A 20,724-nucleotide genomic window follows, 5' to 3' on the forward strand; every position below is an offset into this window, starting at 1 on the left:
CAAAGTGGTAGGCCACACAAGCTCACAGAACGGGACGACAGAGTGCTGAAGTGCATAGCGAGCCTAAGATCACCATGCGCAATGCCAAACATTGGCTGGAGTGGTGTAAAGCTCGCCTCCATTGGACTCTGGAGCAGTGGAAGCGCGTTCGCTGGAGTGATGAATCACGCTTCACCATCTGGCAGTCCGATGGACGAATGCCAGGAGAACGGTACATGCGCCAATACATAGTGCCAACTGTAACTGCTAGGCCCGTTAGTTTCAGTGAAGGGAAATCTTAACGCTACAGCATACAATAACATTCGAGACGAGTAAGTGCTTCCAACTTTGTGGAGACCGTTTGGGGAAGGATCTTTCTTGTTTCAGCATGACAATGTGTGAGCTCGATGCGCAGTTTCTCTAAATATAAATCGGATCAAGCCTGAACTGTGCGATGTACTAGGGAGTTGTAGTTTCCACCAGACCAATAATCTACATAGTTTACCGCAGAAAACATGATAATTAACTTCAATGACCATAATCCATTACATGCACGCCTACTTGTCCCATCTATGTGGATCACATATGGAGATGGAGAGAAGAGGGAACGCGTGATCAAGAGGGATAGAAAGCAGTTGCTTGACAAGGTATCTCTACCTGAAGATACATGATCTAAGTGATTGATAGTTGGTATTCAGCAGTCATAAATTATGACTTATTTACTTTGAAGAACTACTAAAATAATGATTTAGTCAGATAGCACAGCATAGGCAGCAGCTCTATAGAGTCATCAAATAAAACAAATACACAACAACTGAAATATTATATATTTATTAAAGTAAAGTAATGTGAATAAATGATGGTTAATAAGTAATAAGCAAAAATGGGCAGTCACTACCATCATTGGATTTTTATTAATTGTTGTATTCTGTGTTACAGTATTCAGCCCACATAATGCATAGTGCATTTCATGTAATAATAATCAAAACTGAAATCGAAAAACATGGTTATGTTTTAATAATCTAAATGAAACCGAACCAACCTCAAAAAGCACTAATTGATTAGTACTACTTTCCATTGAACTTTTTAAAATTGTAGACTAAACTATTGGGAACGAAAAGCAAACAAACGACTACTTCCATGGCAACGTGCCAGGCCATAATCATAGATGTCATTCCCTTCCATTCTGCCGTGGCAGCGTATGACTGACACCAACCACTGAAAAATGAATCGCTCACCTCTTAGGGATGTCTTTGTTCCTGAGTGTGGAACCACCTGACATTTAACTGCCTGCGCTGCCGACCTGACATCTGATATATTTCAATTTGGCAACCCTGCAACTTTGTGACAATTATCATGTTTCCAAAGAGCGTCCGTTACTAGCCTATCACAGTAATGAAATTGGGTGTTCCATACCTGTAATCTAATTTAATGATATTTTACCTTGGCTGTATATTTGCTCAGAGGAAATTGCCCGCATTCAAATTGACACAGGCCATCGGTTCAGTAATTTTGTCAGTGGTATCTGATTATTTTTGTGAGCACATCTGAAACCTTATATGTGGAATTCTTTGGTATAATGAACTAATTCATTTGTTGATGTATTCATTAGAGATACCTTCATGTTCACCATTCATTTCATTACTCTTATAACCACATAATCAAATCAAATCAAATCAAATCAAATGTATTTATATAGCCCTTTGTACATCAGCTGATATCTCAAAGTGCTGTACAGAAACCCAGCCTAAAACCCCAAACAGCAAGCAATGCAGGTGTAGAAGCACGGTGGCTAGGAAAAACTCCTTAGAAAGGCTAAAACCTAGGAAGAAACCTAGAGAAGAACCAGGCTATGTGGGGTGGCCAGTCCTCTTCTGGCTGTGCCGGGTGGAGATTATAACAGAACATGGCCAAGATGTTCAAATGTTCATAAATGACCAGCATGGTCGAATAATAATAAGGCAGAACAGTTGAAACTGGAGCAGCATCACGGTCAGGTGGACTGGGGACAGCAAGGAGTCATCATGTCAGGTATTCCTGGGGCATGGTCCTAGGGCTCAGGTCCTCCGAGAGAGAGAAAGAAAGAGAAGGAGAGAATTAGAGAACGCACACTTAGATTCACACAGGAGACCGAATAGGACAGGAGAAGTACTCCAGATATAACAAACTGACCCTAGCCCCCCGACACATAAACTACTGCAGCATAAATACTGTAGGCTGAGACAGGAGGGGTCAGGAGACACTGTGGCCCCATCCGAGGACACCCCCGGACAGGGCCAAACAGGAAGGATATAACCCCACCCACTTTGCCAAAGCACAGCCCCCACACCACTAGAGGGATATCTTCAACCACCAACTTACCATCCTGAGACAAGGCTGAGTATAGCCCACAAAGACCTCCGCCACAGCACAATGAGTTTGCTACACATCCGGTGGATAGAGAGCCGTTTATTATGTTCAACATAGGAGGGCCAAGCACAGGAAGCAGCTCTTTCAGTAGTTTAGTTGGAATAGGGTCCAGTATGCAGCTTGAAGGTTTAGAGGCCATGATTATTTTCATCATTGTGTCAAGAGATATAGTACTAAAACACTTGAGCGTCTCTCTTGATCCTAGGTCCTGACAGAGTTGTGCAGACTCAGGACAACTGAGCTTTGAAGGAATACGCAGATTTAAAGAGGAGTCCGTAATTTGCTTTCTAATAATCATAATCTTTTCCTCAAAGAAGTTCATGAATTTATCACTGCCAAAGTGAAAGTCATCCTCTCTTGGGGAATGCTGCTTTTTAGTTAGCTTTGCGACAGTATGTATGTCAAAAATGAATTTCGGATTGTTCTTATTTTCCTCAATTAAGTTAGAAAAATAGGATGATCGAGCAGCTCTTCGGTACTGCACAGTACTGTCTTTCCAAGCTAGTCGGAAGACTTCCAGTTTGGTGTGGCGCCATTTCCGTTCCAATTTTCTGGAAGCTTGCTTCAGAGCTCGGGTATTTTCTGTGTACCAGGGAGCTAGTTTCTTATGAGAAATGTTTTTAGTTTTTAGGGGTGCAACTGCATCTAGGGTATTGCGCAAGGTTAAATTGAGTTCCTCAGTTAGGTGGTTAACTTCTTGCTCCTACCTGAGACGCAGATGTCTCATCTAGACACCTGGAAATGCAAATGCGCTACGCTAAATGCTAAATGTACTCGTTAAAACTCAAACGGTCATTAAAACACACATGCAGGTTATTGAATTAAAGCTACACTCGTTGTGAATCTAGCCAACAAGTCAGATTTTTAAAATGCTTTTCGGCGAAAGCATGAGAAGCTATTATCTGATAGCATGCAACACCCCAATATACCTGAAGGGGACGTAAGCAAAATAATTAGCGTAGCCGGCGCTACACAAAACGCAGAAATAAAATATAAAACATTCATTACCTTTGATGATATTCTTTGTTGGCACTCCTATATGTTCCATAAACATCACAATTGGGTCTTTTTCCCGATTAAATCCGTCCATGTATGCCCAAAATATCCATTTGTATAGCCTGTCTGGTTCAGGAAAAAAGCTCCCTTCCAACACGCAACGTCATTTTTAAAAATTGTATAAGTTGCCTATATTCTTTGACAAAACACTTCAACCTACTTTTGTAACCCAACTTTAGGTATTTGCAAACGTTAATAAGCGATCAAATTGATCACTGGGCGATCTGTATTCAATAGCAGCTACTCAAGAAAACGATGTCCTTTGTCTCTCTTCCAAAATCGATTGCTGTATGCTGGACGAAATGAAGGATCTATTTGTCATTACACAAATTACGTTTTTGGCGACATCGTGTGGAAGTTGTAGGAACTGCAAGCTCCCTGCTATATATTTTTGCTTGCAATAAACAATTCAGAGACTGGCGGATTAATACTTTTCTGTGGTTTTTGTGACCAGGTTTTTCTTGGGATTTCGCTTGCTGTTCATGTTCTGTTATAGTCACAGACATTATTTAACCAGTTTTAGAAACTTCAGAGTGTTTTCTATCCACACATACTAATCATATGCATATACTATATTCCTGGCATGAGTAGCAGGACGTTGAAATGTTGCGCGATTTTTAACAGAATGTTCGAAAAAGTAGGGGGTAGACTGAAGAGGTTTAACTGATTTTTGTCCTCTGGCGTCCTTGGGTAGACAGAGGGAATCTGGAAGGACATCAAGGAATCTTTGTGTTGTCTGTGAATTTATAGCACGACTTTTGATGTTCCTTGGTTGGGGTCTGAGCAGATTATTTGTTGCAATTGCAAACGTAATAAAATGGTGGTCCGATAGTCCAGGATTATGAGGAAAAACATTAAGATCCACAACATTTATTCCATGGGACAAAACTAGGTCCAGCGTATGACTGTGACAGTGAGTGGGTCCAGAGACATGTTGGACAAAACCCACTGAGTCGATGATGGCTCCGAAAGCCTTTTGGAGTGGGTCTGTGGACTTTTCCATGTGAATATTAAAGTCACCAAAGATTAGAATATTATCTGCTATGACTACAAGGTCCGATAGGAATTCAGGGAACTCAGTGAGGAACGCTGTATATGGCCCAGGAGCCCTTTAAACAGTAGCTATAAAAAGTGATTGAGTAGGCTGCATAGATTTCATGACTAGAAGTTCAAAAGACGAAAACGTCATTTTTTTTTTGTAAATTGAAATTTGCTATCGTAAATGTTAGCAACACCCTCCTCCTTTGCGGGATGCACGGGGGATATGGTCACTAGTGTAGCCAGGAGGTGAGGCCTCATTTAACACAATAAATTCATCAGGCTTAAGCCATGTTTCAGTCAGGCCAATCACATCAAGATTATGATCAGTGATTAGTTAATTTACTATAATTGCCTTTGAAGTAAGGGATCTAACATTAAGTAGCCCTATTTTGAGATGTGAGGTATCATGATCTCTTTCAATAATGACAGGAATGGAGGTGGTCTTTATCCTAGTGAGATTGCTAAGGCGAACACCGCCATGTTTAGTTTTGCCCAACCTAGGTCGAGGCACAGACACGGTCTCAATGGTGACAGCTGAGCTGACTACACTGACTGTGCTACTGGCAGACTCCACTATGCTGGCAGGCTGGCTAACAGCCTGCTGCCTGGCCTGCACCCTATTTCATTGTGGAGCTAGAGGAGTTAGAGCCCTGTCTATGTTGGTAGATAAGATGAGAGCACCCCTCCAGCTAGGATGGAGTCCGTCACTCCACAGCAGGTCAGGCTTGGTCCTGTTTGTGGGTGAGTCCCAGAAAGAGGGCCAATTATCTACAAATTCTATCTTTTGGGAGGGGCAGAAAACAGTTTTCAACCAGCGATTGAGTTGTGAGACTCTGCTGTAGAGCTCATCACTCCCCCTAACTGGGAGGGGGCCAGAGACAATTACTCGATGCCGACACATCTTTCTAGCTGATTTACACGCAGAAGCTATGTTGCGCTTGGTGATCTCTGACTGTTTCATCCTAACATCGTTGGTGCCGACGTGGATAACAATATCTCTATACTCTCTACACTCGCCAGGTTTAGCTTTAGCAGGGCACCATCTTCAGATTAGCCTTAACTTCGGTAGCCCTGCCCCCTGGTAAACAGTGTATGATCACTGGATGATTCGTTTTAAGTCTAATACTAATGTAATGGAGTAATGGAGTAATGGAGTCGTCAATGACTAGAGTTTTCAATTTGTCAGAGCTAATGGTGGGAAGCTTCGGCGTCTCAGACCCCGTAACGGGAGGAGTAGAGACCAGAGAAGACTCAGCCTCTGACTCCGACGCGCTGCTTAATGGGGAAAATCGGTTGAAAGTTTCTGTCGGCTGAATGAGCGACATCGGTTGAGCGTTCCTACAGCATTTCCTTCCAGAAACCATGAGAAAGTTGTCCGGCTGCGGGGACCGTGCCAGGGGATTTATACTACTATCTGTACTTACTGGTGGCACAGACGCTGTTTCATCCTTTCCTACACTGAAATTACCCTTGCCTAACGATTGCGTCTGAAGCTGGGCTTGTAGCACAGCTATCCTCGCCGTAAGGCGAGTACAGCGACTGCAATTAGAAGGCATCATGTTAATGTTACTACTTAGCTTCGGCTGTTGGAGGTCCTGACGAATCGTGTCCAGATAAAGCGTCCGGAGTGAAAAAGTTGAGGAAAAAAAACTAAAATATAAACGGTAATTAAAAAGTAAAAACCGTAAAGTTGTCAGGTAGCAAAACAGGTTGGCAACAAAACGCACAGCAACTCAAAAACAAGTCTGCAAGTTGTGACCGGAAATGACGTCCTCAATTGGGTAACAGTGTGAAATATAATCCATTTGATGTTTTGATCAATGGAACATTGTACCTCCATGATCCCCAATTGAAGAAAGTCAGAACCACTCTAAAGCTTATTGTGCCACAAGTTTGACAACAAATAAGCTCGGTTCAATGGATATTCCACATTTTTGGACTGAGGTTTCCTATGTCCTGTGAGTTTACAAAATTGATTTCTGTAAAGCTGCCCTAATAGATTGGGAGAAACTTCAGCCGGCCAATTGGATTTAGAGAATGTGCTGATGATTTGAGTTTTTACATAGGATAAACCTTTAGCTGGTGAAACTAAGTGAAACAGCAGGTAAAGAAATTCAAACCTTTTGATTATCACAATCCATGGCTATGTTCCAAAGTTAGCATGCATACCCAATACATCTCTTCATTCTGACATTTTGGAACTGAGCCAATATTCCTGATCCATATGTTCATTCTCTGAAACTCCCTTTTGGTATTTTTCTTTTCTATTTTTGATCATCACTCTCTATCTGACTCGTTCACTGTCCTTCATTCGCAATGAAAGCTGTTCTCCTCTCCGTAATTGCCATTCCAACACACACTTCAGACATGTCTCATCTCCTGTCCAATTTTTGATGGTTTGGGCAACCGTTTTCTGTTCGATAGGAGGCATGAAACAGTTTCACTGCTGTCAAGATGATACCACACAGCAGTTGCATTGAAATAGAAGAACATTTGACATAGACACCATACAGTAGTAGTATTTTTTATTTTAATGATACATTTGGTGTCCAATGTTCTGAGTTGAGACAACTATTGCTATTTATTGGGCATGGCTTTGTAGTGATTAGAAGTCATTTTAACAACGACACCACCCCCTTAATTATACTTTTCAGGTGTCAATGTGATGTGTGTGATACATGTCAGTTCAATTCTTTGTTTGTGTGTTACATGTTCCCCGTGTACTACATTTTGTGATGGTAAAACATTTTTGTAATAATCACCTCTTTCCTCCCTCTACATTGGTGATGACACACTCGACAGGCAAAAAACGGCAATTATGTGTTCACTTTATTGAAATACAGTTAGAGTGAATAGTGTAGAGTAAATAAGAGCACATTTGCAGCAATAGATTGACAGACATTTATCCCTTGGTACCTGTCGGATTTAGTCATTTTTCCTCAATCTCTTGGTTTTTAGGTGATTATCTCTGCTTTGACACATCCAAATTGTCCGTGGCCATGATTTCACTTAGCAAGGTCTGTCACATAGGGCAGACCCATAGGGAAGGCTGAAATACTTCACACTTAATATCAAGTGTTGCTTGCTGTTAGTTACCAAAGTGGTCTGCTTTCATGCTCAGTGACAGTTTTTTTTCCAACACCATTGTCTCAAGTCAGATAGCGTGACGGCCATCTGCACTGATCTGTCTGATAACTCGCAAACACTCATGGGATAGCTAAAAGGAGTCTGGCTACAAAATGCTGTCCTAACTAGTGCTGTTGCGGTGACTATCACCGCCACACCGGCAGTCATGAGTCATGACAGCAAGTAAAATTCCATGTGACCGTTGACTCAAGGTAATCTCCTTTTGTGCATTTTGGACATTCTTTGGTAGTACCCAACTTGCTAATAACCATCAGGTCCTAATGGCCTGGCACTCAGGGCTATATTGTCCCTCTAACTCCGATATCAATGCAAATTTATTTGAAAATCAGATGAAAGAGTTATCATCAAAACAGTATACTGCTTTTAAAACTCACCTCAATGTGATGATCGATTTGAAGAAAGAAGCCTGGTCCTGGGCTGTGTCGCAGCTGGCCACGACCGGGAGGCCCATGAGGCGACACGCAATTGGCCCAGTGTTGTCCGGGTTAGGGGATGGTTTGGCCGGGGTAGGCCATTATTGTAAATAAGAATTTGCTTTGAACTGACTTTCCTAGTTAAATAAAGGTTAAATCAAAATAAATAAAATTGTACCAGTGGTGTAGTGGTGCCTGGAGAAGTAGGAGTACTATAATTTTGCACCCAAAAATGCAAGAGGCCCGCCCAGGCGAAGGAAAGGCTGTGTAAAAAATTATATTACAAACAGTGACATAAACTTTGAATGACTTATATGATAAATCCCATATTGGTCTTTCAGTCAGGCCAACCCAAGTTGCACTGTGCAGTAGGCTAATGGTAGGCCTACTATTGAAACATATAAGTCTGAAATTCACAGGTTTCAGATTTTCAAAAATAATTTCTTCAGGTTTTCATTCTCAGTCATACTTTTTTTTAAATATTTTTTTTACAGAATATGACAAAACTGTATGTTCTAATTCCATAACAATGCTTAACCCACATCAGGAGACCACTTTTGAGAGTATTTGCCCTTTAATTCAAATGTGTAGGCACCTAGCACTGTTGTTTGATTGAAGGTGTTTCTGAATTGATGCAAATAATCATGATATCATTCTGACAGGTAGGCATAGTCTACTTTGTATGTACAGTAGTTAACATTTAATAGAGAAGAATTTTGGAAAAGCCTTTCCATCTACCAGAAGACTGTTAGGCCAATCATTAGCATCGCTATATTTTTTCCTGTTCCTAAATTGTTTGAAACCTTGATGTTTCACTTCATTTTATGAGCCATGTGTTAACTTTCTACAAAGTAGCCTTTAGAAAATATCCCACCATAGAATCTTGGAGACAATTATTATAATAAAGACTTACTCATATGCGCTCTCTTGTTCTATTAGTTTTCTTTCAACTTTCTTTATTGTCTAGCAGCCAAATGGCATTATCCTATTCATATTAGCAGCCCATGATAGTTGTTGCTTCTTTAAACCCCCCCTCTTCCCATCTGATATTTCCATCTCTGTCCATGAAACCGCTTGATTTTAGAAAGGTGTTTTCCCACAAATTGCATTTTGGAACATTCACGTGTAGGCCTACCTCAGTGTGTACATTTCTGCCCCTAAAATGTGAAGAAATAATAGTTTGTCAACATTTTAAGCTAAACATTACTATCTGTTCCATCAGCCCTATTAATTGATATGGCATATACCTCCACTACACTACTTGGATACTTATCAGTGAGTATAGGCACATGCCTACATGGCTTACCTACTATGTATACCCTCCACTACTCCACTGATTGTGTCTTATACAATACATAGCCTACCGCATTTTGCACATTACGCATGGCAGAAAAACATACAATAAAACTGACTTAAGATGTCTTTGGTACATAGGCTAATTGGTCTATATCACTTGCTTTCCCAAATTTAGTATGGGGTAGCTGCAGAAACAGGGTTCGAGAGCCCATGTCTTACAGAGTTTTAGCGAAATAAGTGTTCTTCTATTTATTTTTCAGCTGCTCATAATAAGCACAGCTCTGCTATAAAATCAAAGTAGCCTCCAGGCAAAATTTAAGAAAAAAAAACGGACTAGCGGGAAAGCATGCCTCCATTCGCTATTTGAGTGCATACAGGTGATGTCTTTTTTTCCCCTGCCCCTGTTTCTGCCCATTTGATAATAGAAACTCATTTCATATACGCTAAATTAATAAAAGTATGTGGACACCTGCTCGTCATTCCCACACTTTGCTGCTATAACAACCTCCACTCTTCTGGGAAGGCTTTCCATTTGATGTTGGAACATTAGTGAGGTTGGGCGTTTAGGCCTGGCTCGCTGTTGGAGTTCCAATTCATCCCAAAGATGTTAGATGGGGTTGAGGTCAGGGCTCTGTGTAGGCCAGTCAAGTTCTTACACACAGATCTCAACAAACCATTTCTATATGGATCTTGCTTCATGCACATGGGCAGTGTTATGCTGAAACAAGAATTGTCTAGAATGTTATTGTATGCTGCAGCCAAACTTTACAGTTGTCAATATTTATTGGTGCAGGTAGCATTCTCCTGGCATGCGCCAAACTCAGATTCGTCCTTCGAACTGCCAGATGGTGAAGTGTGATTCATTACTCCAGAGAACACTTTTCCACTACTCCAGAGTCTAATGGAGGCGAGCTGTACACCACTCCAGCCGACACTCTGCATTGTGCATGGTGATCTTAGGCTTGAAGCCCCAGACAAAAAGTTATTGTGCTGACATTGCTTCCAGAGGCAGTTTTTGAACTCGGTAGTGAGTGTTGCAACCGAGGACATACGATTTTTACGCTCTACACATCTCAGCACTGTGGTCTTGTTCTGTGAGCCTGCATGGCCTACCACTTTGCAGCTGAGCCGTTATTGCTCCTAGATTTTCCACTTCACAGTAACAGGACTTACAGTTGATCAGGGCAGCTCTAGCGGGGCAGAAATTTGATGAACCGACTGGTTGGAAAGGTGGCATCCTATGACAGTGCCACGTCGAAAGTCACTGAGCTCTTCAGTGAGGCCATTCTACTGCCAATGTTTGGTTATGGAGATTGCATGGCTGTGTGGTCAATTTTATATACCTGTCAGCAACGGGTGTGGCTGAAATAACCCAATCCACTAATTTGAAGGAGTGTCATACTTTGGATATATAGTATATAAGTAAAGACAAGATTTAATTGAGAATAGTCTGATGGGTGAAAATATGATCACTTGATGAGAGAACAGCTGTGCAGCCTGAGGCAAGGAACAGAGCGCAAGCTTTTTTGTGACTTTCTCCAAATTATCAATAGCCTGTAGTCGCATCATGCAACCCATATACAGTGCCTTGCGAAAGTATTCGGCCCCCTTGAACTTTGCGACCTTTTGCCACATTTCAGGCTTCAAACATAAAGATATAAAACTGTATTTTTTTGTATTTTTTTGTATGTATTGTATACTGTATTCTTCTTACCATAAAATCATATCATTTTAAATAATGGCACCGTACTTATCTTGTCAGCTAAATGAACAAGCAGCCTAGAGTATAGCCAGATAACATACAGTAGGCCAACTCATATTTTGTTCTTCAGAAAACAAAAATTCTTCATATCATGTTTCTTTAGACATGACTAAAATAAACAATGGATTTATTGTGATGGTGTATGTTAAATTGATTTATTATAATTTTTTGAATGTAGCTGTTCCAAAGGTGCGCCTCAGTGGCTTGTATATAGCTTGTATGCGTGGAGGCCTGGAGATGCTAAACGTATTTATGTTAATTAACCGTCAACTGCCGAGAGACCAGCAGACTTTTGCATGACAATAGCCGGCTGACAAAATGTAGTGGCTGCCACAGCCCTAGTCCTAACATTCAAACATGTTACCAAGGTGACATCATCCATTGAACCCCCTTTCATCCTCAAAAGAGTCAGAGTTAATCTTATCAAAAACTATAAACCTGTAGCTAATATTGATGTATTTTTTTCATGAGCAAGCCTTCACTACTTAATTCTACATCTAGCGAATGTGTTTTGTGGTGGTAGAATCAGTATTTATGACATTTGAAAAATGTGCACGGACATTTGCTAGTTAAGGAGTAAGTGTCTGCTTGCTGGCTGAACCAGTCTCAAATCAATCCATATTAAATGAAAGGCAGAGATGCTAACAACACCAGTACACACACTCAATGCTGAATACCCTCTCTAGTTAGCTAACTAGCTAGTGTAGTCAAGTTCTAGCTAATGTACAAATTTAATTTCTTGACATCTGTTCTTCCGTGATTAGTGCTGCGAGTTCTACAGCACAGCTGACAGCTCTCTGCATAGTTATCGCTTTGGCCAATTGTTACAAAGTAGCCAGCTGGCACCGTGTTAACCTTTCAGAATCAGATACATGCTGATTTCTGAGAACAGTCCCATAACTTTGATGCTTTACCACGTTGGTGACTTTGGGAGTATCTCCCAAAGTTAAAGAGGTGAATGAGCTTTGTGGTAAGGTGACAGTTCTGAGGCAGGATAAGGAGGAGCTGAGAGAGAAACTGGCAACGGTCGAGAGCATCATAAGGAGAGAGGTAGCTGACATCAGGGAAGATCTACAAAGGGATTTGTCATAGAATTGCTACAACACAGACATCATCATCCACACTCTAAGAAAACAACTGGAGCAACCCTCACTACCACACCCTCACATCCCCTCATGAACAGTACCACTGCTTCTCATAGTGAACCTCAGGAACTCACACACTCAGCCCAAGAGGTAAGTAGCTAGACCCAGTACAACTCCTCCTCCCACACCAGCACATTCCCCTCGTCAGATAGGTCTGGCCAGACCTGCCCAAGATCATCCCAGCCCCAGAGCACCAGTGCTAGCGGAGCCATGCTGGGACCCTCAGGAGAGAGGAAGTCAACGAAAGGCCACCTGTGTTCGCCATCCCAGTCCATCCAAAGAACATCACACCAGACAACACAACCCAGAACACCAGCACACAAGCAGAGGACCCTATGGCCTTCATTATATATGTCCATTGGGACATTTCTCATAGAGAAACTGCTAGTCCTTGGCATGTCAGTCAGAAAGCTATGGTGCCCAACAACAGCAAGTGTCTTGAAAAGTCTGTCAAGCAACAAATGAAATTGGGCCAAACATATTATAATTCACACAGGTACTAATGATTTGATGGTAATGATAAGACATGGAGCTCCTGCAATGCAGCAAGTGGCAGCCAGAGTTGTAGAGAGATTTCCTAACACCAAAATCACTATGTCCACCCTGTTACCACATTGCAATGTGCCCTTCCACATTATTCAAGGCAAATAATGCTGAGATGTCTAGAGTTCTGTGCACTCTTGGACAATGTTTACCTAGCGTACCACCATGACATGTACCACCCGCTGATGTGCAACCTAGTACACTTGAACAAACAGGGTTTCAAGGTGTTTGCTAGAAAACTGAAAAAAACAAAAAAAAACAGGAACGCTGCCATACATCCTCCAAGATCACAACCACCAGCTCCCACCTAGAGAAATCAGCACCACCCTACACCACCAGGCCCTAATCCAGAGAGGCCAGCTCCACCCTGCACCATCAGGCCCCTTCCAAGCCCCTTCCACCCTGCACCATCAGGCCCCTTCCCCTTCCCACCCCACTATCCACCATGCTAACAGGACAACACCCCAATCAGAAGAGACCAACAGTCCAGCAACACAGCTATGGAGAAGTGGCACAAAGAATAGAGCACCCTGCTGCAGCCGAGCTAACAGGGCCTGAAATGTACTTTTTGGTCCACCAGCCACTTAGACCAACTTTTCGGCCTGTGCGCAGCGCTTCTAAAAAGTAATTTTTCACCCAGCTCTTCACATGCCAGGCAGTGTTACAGCACAAGGTGGGATAGGATTCATAGTTATTTTACTTTGTGTGATTAATTTACCAGCCATGAAAGAAAACAGCAGAAATACTTTGAAAACAGATCATACTGTGATCATACTTGACCATTTTTATTCACAACTGCGAGTGAAATGCTCACACTGTGCAGCCCAGCTGTCCACCCGCCAACATGTATGGTTAAATAGGCATCTTACCCGCCAATGCCAAAATCTACCTGCATTTGGCAGGCGGCGATTGTTAATTTTAGGCCATGCGAGCTAAAATCCACAAATTCCTTATTTTGTATTATAAGAAATATAATTCTTAGAAATACAACCTATTATCATTATGAGTTCAGTTTTATATAAGCTACCCAAGAAAGAGTTAACGATAGCTCATATAAATCAAATCTAATTTATTTATATAGCCCTTCATACATCAGCTGATATCTCAAAGTGCTGTACAGAAACCCAGCCTAAAACCCCAAACAGCAAGCAATACAGGTGTAGAAGCACGGTGGCTAGGAAAAACTCCCTAGAAAGGCCAAAACCTAGGAAGAAACCTAGAGAGGAACCAGGCTATGTGGGGTGGCCAGTCCTCTTCTGGCTGTGCCGGGTGGAGATTATAACAGAACATGGCCAAGATGTTCAAATGTTCATAAATGACCAGCATGGTCGAATAATAATAAGGCAGAACAGTTGAAACTGGAGCAGCAGCACGGCCAGGTGGACTGGGGACAGCAAGGAGTCATCATGTCAGGTAGTCCTGAGGCATGGTCCTAGGGCTCAGGTCCTCCGAGAGAGAGAAAGAAAGAGAGAAATAGAGAGAGCACACTTAAATTCACACAGGACACCGAATAGGACAGGAGAAGTACTCCAGATATAACAAACTGACCCTAGCCCCCCGACACATAAACTACTGCAGCATAAATACTGGATTCATGAGATTAGTAATTTGCTAATCTTAGATAATATTTTAATATATTATCCCTTTCTGAGACTCTTGATGATACAGCAGTAGGAATAAAACGATATAACATCTATAGAAAAGAGGGGAATGCTTACGGGGAGGTGTTTCTGTATTATTCGGAGCCTTATTCCTGTAAAGCTCAGAGAGGATCTCATGACAAATGAAGTAGAAGTGCTGTAGTTGCAGGTTTACCTGCCTCATCTGAAGCCTCTTCTTTTAGAGTGCTGCAATAGACCACCAAGTGCAAACTGTCAGTATCTGGAGAATACGTGTGTGATGTTAGATAAGGTCTCTGATGCTAACAGAGAAATGTATTTTCTTGGTGACCTGAACATTGACTGGTTATCATCTAGTTGTCCTCTCAAGAGGAAGCTTCTTACTGTGACTAATTCCTGTAACATGACCCAGGTTATCACTCAACCAACTAGAGTGTATACCAATAGTGTTGGATCTGTGACATCCACTTGTATTGATCATATCTTCACCAATGCTGCAAAGCTTTGCTCCAAAACAATACCCGTTCTCATTGCCTGTAGTGACCATAACATTGTGGCAATAACAAGGAAAGCCAAAGTACCAATGGCAGGAGCTAAAGTTATTTAGTTATTTAAGAGATCATACAAAAATAATTCTCAAGACTCTTTTGTTGAAGATGTAAAAAATGTATGTTGGCCTGATGTGTATAAGGAGAATCCAGATACAACACTTGGGAGTATTAGTATAATTATTCTTGCAAATTGTTGACAAACATGCACCTGTTAAGAAACTGTGGGAACTGTTATTGTATGAAGCAAAAAAGGTGGCAAACAAGTCAGGCTGCTCAGCTGATTGGTTGACAAACTGTCAATTTGAGATTTTTTTTAAAAAAGAAATTGTATTGCCAAAACAAGATATTACATAAAAACTAGGGGGGAAAGACTTAAATGCACCTTAAATTATATTATGGGCAGAAAACCCAATTCATCATTCATTGAAGTTGATGGATCATTTATAACAAAACCTTATGATATAGCCAATCATTTAAGTTACTTTTTCTCAGGTAAAGTGGACAAACTGAGATGTGAAATGACATTGAACAGTGAACCATCATATTAGTGTATTGAATATCTAATAATGTAAGAGAAGGATTGCTTTTTTAAAATTTGGTCAAGTTTGTGTGGAAGAGGTGGATAAACAGTTGGTATCCAACCACCAGGTATAGACAACCTAGATGGGAAACTATTGAGAATGGTATTTGCCATGTCTTTAACCAAAACCTAAAGGAGTGTGTGTCTCCACAGGCCTGAAAGGAAGCTAAGGTGATTCCACTACCTAAAAATAGTAAAGCACCCTTTGCTGCCTCTAACAGCCGCCCAATCAGTTTAATGACTGTTCTTAGTAAACTGATGGAGAGAATTGAGTTTGAACAAATACAATGCTATTTTTTGCTAATGCTAATGTTAAATACTGACTTTCAGCATGCATATGGGGAAGGGTATTCAACTTGACTCGGATGACTGATGATAGGCTAAAGTAAATAGAAAATACAATGATAGTTGGGGCTTTATTGTTAGATTTCAGTACAGCCTTCGATGTTATTGATCATAATTTCTTATTGAAAAAACAAACTTGTTATGGCTTTACATCACATGCCATCACATTGATGGAGAGTTACTTATCCAATATAACTCAGAGAGTATGCTTCAATATAAGCTTCTCTAACATCAGATATGTACAGTGCAGTATCCCTCAGGGCATTTGCCTTGGGCCGTTACTCTTCTCTATTTTTACAAATTATTTGCCACTTGTCTTACAAGAAGCTAAAATGACTATGTATGCTGATGTTTGCAGACTCTACACATCAGCACATACAGCCAGTGAGTTCACTGAGACTCTTAGCAAGGAGTTGCAGTCAGTGCGAACAAAGTGTGGGCAAAGCTGTCGTCATGGCAAAGGGCGGCTACTTTGAAGAATCTAAAATCTAAAATAGATTTTGATTTGTTTAACTCTTTTTTGTAACTACATGATTCCACGTGTTTTATTTTATAGTTATGATGATGATGTAGATTAGTCTACAGACACGGACAATTTCCTTAATGTTGAAGTAGAGGCTAGTGCTCTGCCTGGAATCCATGCAACACTGGAAAAGTTGTGTGAGGAGGTAGTTGGGCTGAGGGGGAGTTTGGAGTTTAGCCAGGGTGAAATTCTCCCGTTCCAAGGAGAGAACAAGGCACTCATAGCCAAGGTAAAATTCACAATTCCAACATGGATTGTCTACTCAGGGAAACCAGGGTGATGAGGGAGTCGCTACTAGACATACAAAGCCGTAGCATGCGTGAAAATCTAATCTTTTCTGGGATTCCTGAGAATGCATCCAATAATCCAGAGGGTGCGATCAGAGAATTTATGCAATCTGCCTTGAAACTTCCTCTAGAGACTGTAAACAAGGTGGCTTTCTACTGAGTATACAGACTTGGAGCTCGGAGCGACAAGACCAAGGGTCCCCGACCTATCATTACAAAATTTGAACACTACCAACAAAAGGGGTTGATCAAAAGCAGGGGAAGGGAGCTTAAAGGCACCAAATTCGGTCTCAATTACCAATTTCCACGAGAGATAAACAAACATCGCAAGAGATTGTATCCTGTACAGAGGCAACAGAGGGAGAGGGGTAAGCGTGCTTTTCTCATTGTGGACAAAGTCTTTATAGATGGACAGCTATTCCGAGACAGCTCCATAACACCATGGCTGTGATAAATTCTACAGGGTCTTCAGGTTACGAAAAAAAGAAACTTAGGAAATGTAAAAATATCTGAACACTATGAAGTGGATATGAACACATTACATGCTCGCTTACACATACAGACTTAAACATACACACTTGATCCCACTCTCTTTCTCTCTTTTCTCTTCTCTCCCTCCCTCCACTCTCTATTGTCGAGGACTGTTCTATAGTTCTGTCTATCTTTTCTATGTCTATGTCTACATGTTCATACAGTTGAAGTCGGAAGTTTACATACACCTTAGCCAAATACATTTTAACTCAGTTTTTCACAATTCTTGACATTTAATTCAAGTAAAAATTATCTCTTTTAGGTCAGTTAGGATCACCACTTTATTTTTAGAATGTGAAATGTCAGAACAATAGTAGAGAGAATTATTTATTTCAGCTTTTATTTCTTTCATCACATTCCCAGTGGGTCAGAAGTTTACATTCACTCAATTAGTATTTGGTAGCATTGCCTTTAAATTGTTTAACTTGGGTCAAATGTTTCGGGTAGCCTTCCACAAGCTTCCCACAATAAGTTGCGTGAATTTTGGCCCATTCTTCCTGACAGAGCTGGTATAACTGAGTTGAACTGTGCTTCTTCACCTGCATTGCTTGCTGTTTGGGGTTTTAGGCTGGGTTTCTGTACAGCACTTTGAGATATCAGCTGATGTACGAAGGGCTATATAAAATAAATTTGATTGATTGATTGATTGAGTCAGGTTTTTAGGCCTCCTTGCTCGCACGCTTTTTCAGTTCCGCCCACACATTTTCTCCTAGGATTGAGGTCAGGGCTTTGTGATGGCCACTCAAATACCTTGACTTTGTTGTCCTTAAGCCATTTTGCCACAACTTTGGAAGTATGTTTGGGGTCATTGTCTATTTGGAAGACCCATTTGCGTCCAAGCTGATGTCTTGAGATGTTGCTTCAATATATCCACATAATTTTCCGTCCTCATGATGCCATCTATTTTGTGAAGTGCACCAGTCCCTCCTGCAGCAAAGCATCCCCGCAACATGATACTGCCACCCCCGTGCTTTACTGTTGGGATGGTGTTCTTCGGCTTGCAAGCCTCCCCCTTTTTCCTCCAAACATAATGATGGTCATTATTGACAAATAGTTATATTTTTGTTTCATCAGACCAGAGGACATTTTTCCAGAAAATACTATCTTTGTCCCCACGTGCAGTTGCAAACTGTAGTCTGGCTTTTTTATGACGATTTTGGAGCAGTAGCTTCTTCCTTGCTGAGCGGCCTTTCAGGTTATGTCGATGTAGGACTCATTTTATTGTGGATATAGATACTTGTGTACCCGTTTCCTCCAGCATCTTCACAAGGTCCTTTGCTGTTGTTCTGGAATTGATTTGCACTTTTCACACCAAAGTATGTTTATCTACACGAGACAGAACGCATCTCCTTCCTGAGCTTTATGACAGCTGCGTGGTCCCATGGTGTTTATACTTGCGTACTATTGTTTGTACAGATGAACGCGGTACCTTCATGCATTTGCAAATTGCTCCCAATGATGAACCAGACTTGTGGAGCTCTGCAATTTTTTTTCTGAGGTGGTCTTGGCTGATTTCTTTTGATTTTCTAATGATGTCAAGCAAAGAGGCACTGAGTTTGAAGGTAGGCCTTGAAATACATCCACAGGTACACCTCCAATTGACTCAAATTATGTAAATTAGCCTATCAGAAGCTTCTAAAGCCATGCCATCATTTTCTGGAATTTTCCAATCTGTTCAAAGGCACAGTCAACTTAGTGTATGTAAACTTCTGACCCACTGGAATTGCGATAAAGTGAATTATAAGTGAAATAATATGTCTGTAAACAATTGTTGGAAAAATTACTTGTTTCATGCACAAAGTAGATGTCCTAACCGACTTGCCAAAACTATAGTTAGTTAACAAGAAATTTGTGGAGTGGTTGAAAAACAAGTTTTAATGACTACAACCTAAGTGTATGTAAACTTCCGACTTCAACTGTATGTGTTTACAACAAGCAAAGGTAAGATATCAGAATAGGGACATAACATATTGTACAGAATAGGGAATAATAACATATTGTACAGGATACATTTGTACTGTAGTGAAGTCGTCTCTATAGTAATGGAGGGTCTCTTTCATGATCATGTGAAACGTCAATTTCTATGGAAATGCTGGGATGTGTTTTTCAATGATGTTAAAGGTAATTATGATGCAACTATGATGGTGATACGATATGGATTCAAATTATCATCCTGAATATTAAGGCTATACGCACTACATGTTACACACATAGACACTCAACCATGCAAATTGGCGGGGTTATTATTTATTTGGACATCACACATTATAGTCTTACTCTTATACAGTTATTGTACACACTCTCACTAAATCACATCCAATATCATACACATCATCCGACTCAGATTGACTTCACACATAATATCTTGTCTCAATGTTCTAACATCTGTGGCATTGGCTCACAGGCAAACAGGCAAGGGAATAAAACAAATATTGCTCAAACCTATTTCTTGAATTCTAAATATTAGACATTTGAAAGCTCTAATTTGGATCGTCATTGATACCTCTTATGTCAGTAACTTTACAAGCACTAATTATGGTCAATTTAGACTGAGAATAGTATCTAGCTATGGTAAGGGGTGAAATAAGTATAGCCAGTTATATTTTTAATGGTTTAGTATATTATAAGAAGATCCGTCTTTACTGGGCTAAAAGGATAGGAATATAACATATAGTGTTTACAGGAAAGTCACTCTACATCTTTAGATGAAGTTGCATGAAAAAAGGAATGGGTGGTGAAATAATTTTCTGTCATTGTCATGGACAAGGAACTCAAACACAAATTTCGATCTGAATGAGCAAATAGTCAGGAATGATTCGCCAGGAAGGTGGCTCTTTCTGAAAATGAAAGTGGATGAAAAAGAGATCATGCTCATTAATCTATATGGTCCAAATCAGGATGATCCATATTTATTTGAAACTATTTATACCAATTCATTAAATTTACAGGCAACAAATGATCAAATCACTATGGTGGGAGACTATAGCACAGTGTTAAGTACCTCAATGGACCATAAAGGTAATCACTCTACAAACTATCATCACCGTGTGATGGAAATCACAAATATTATGAACACATGGGAAATAATGGATATTTGGAGACTAAAAAAAAACAGACCTAGTTAGATATACATGAAGGAGACTTCAAGCTAGTCGTCTTGACTACGTTCTTGTCTCTTTCTCTCTTGCATCAAAGGTTAAACAAGTTTTAATTGGAGACAGAATGCGATTGGATCATCATCTAATTGGCCTTCACATAACTCTTATAGAATTTCACGTGGACGGGGATATTGGAAATTTAATCAAAGTTTACTTATTTATAACTAAGACAGAATCATTTATAACTGAATTTTTCCAGTATAATATAGCATTTTCTGGCTTAAGAGACCAGACTAACAAGGATGAATTAATAGTACAGGTAGATAGCAATAAAAACAATACTACAGAGATACAAAATAAGTTAGAGGAAAAACAAAAACAACTCGGGGAACTTATTCA

This window comes from Oncorhynchus mykiss, chromosome 8 (assembly GCF_013265735.2).
Source record: "Oncorhynchus mykiss isolate Arlee chromosome 8, USDA_OmykA_1.1, whole genome shotgun sequence".
Classification (NCBI taxonomy): domain Eukaryota; kingdom Metazoa; phylum Chordata; class Actinopteri; order Salmoniformes; family Salmonidae; genus Oncorhynchus; species Oncorhynchus mykiss.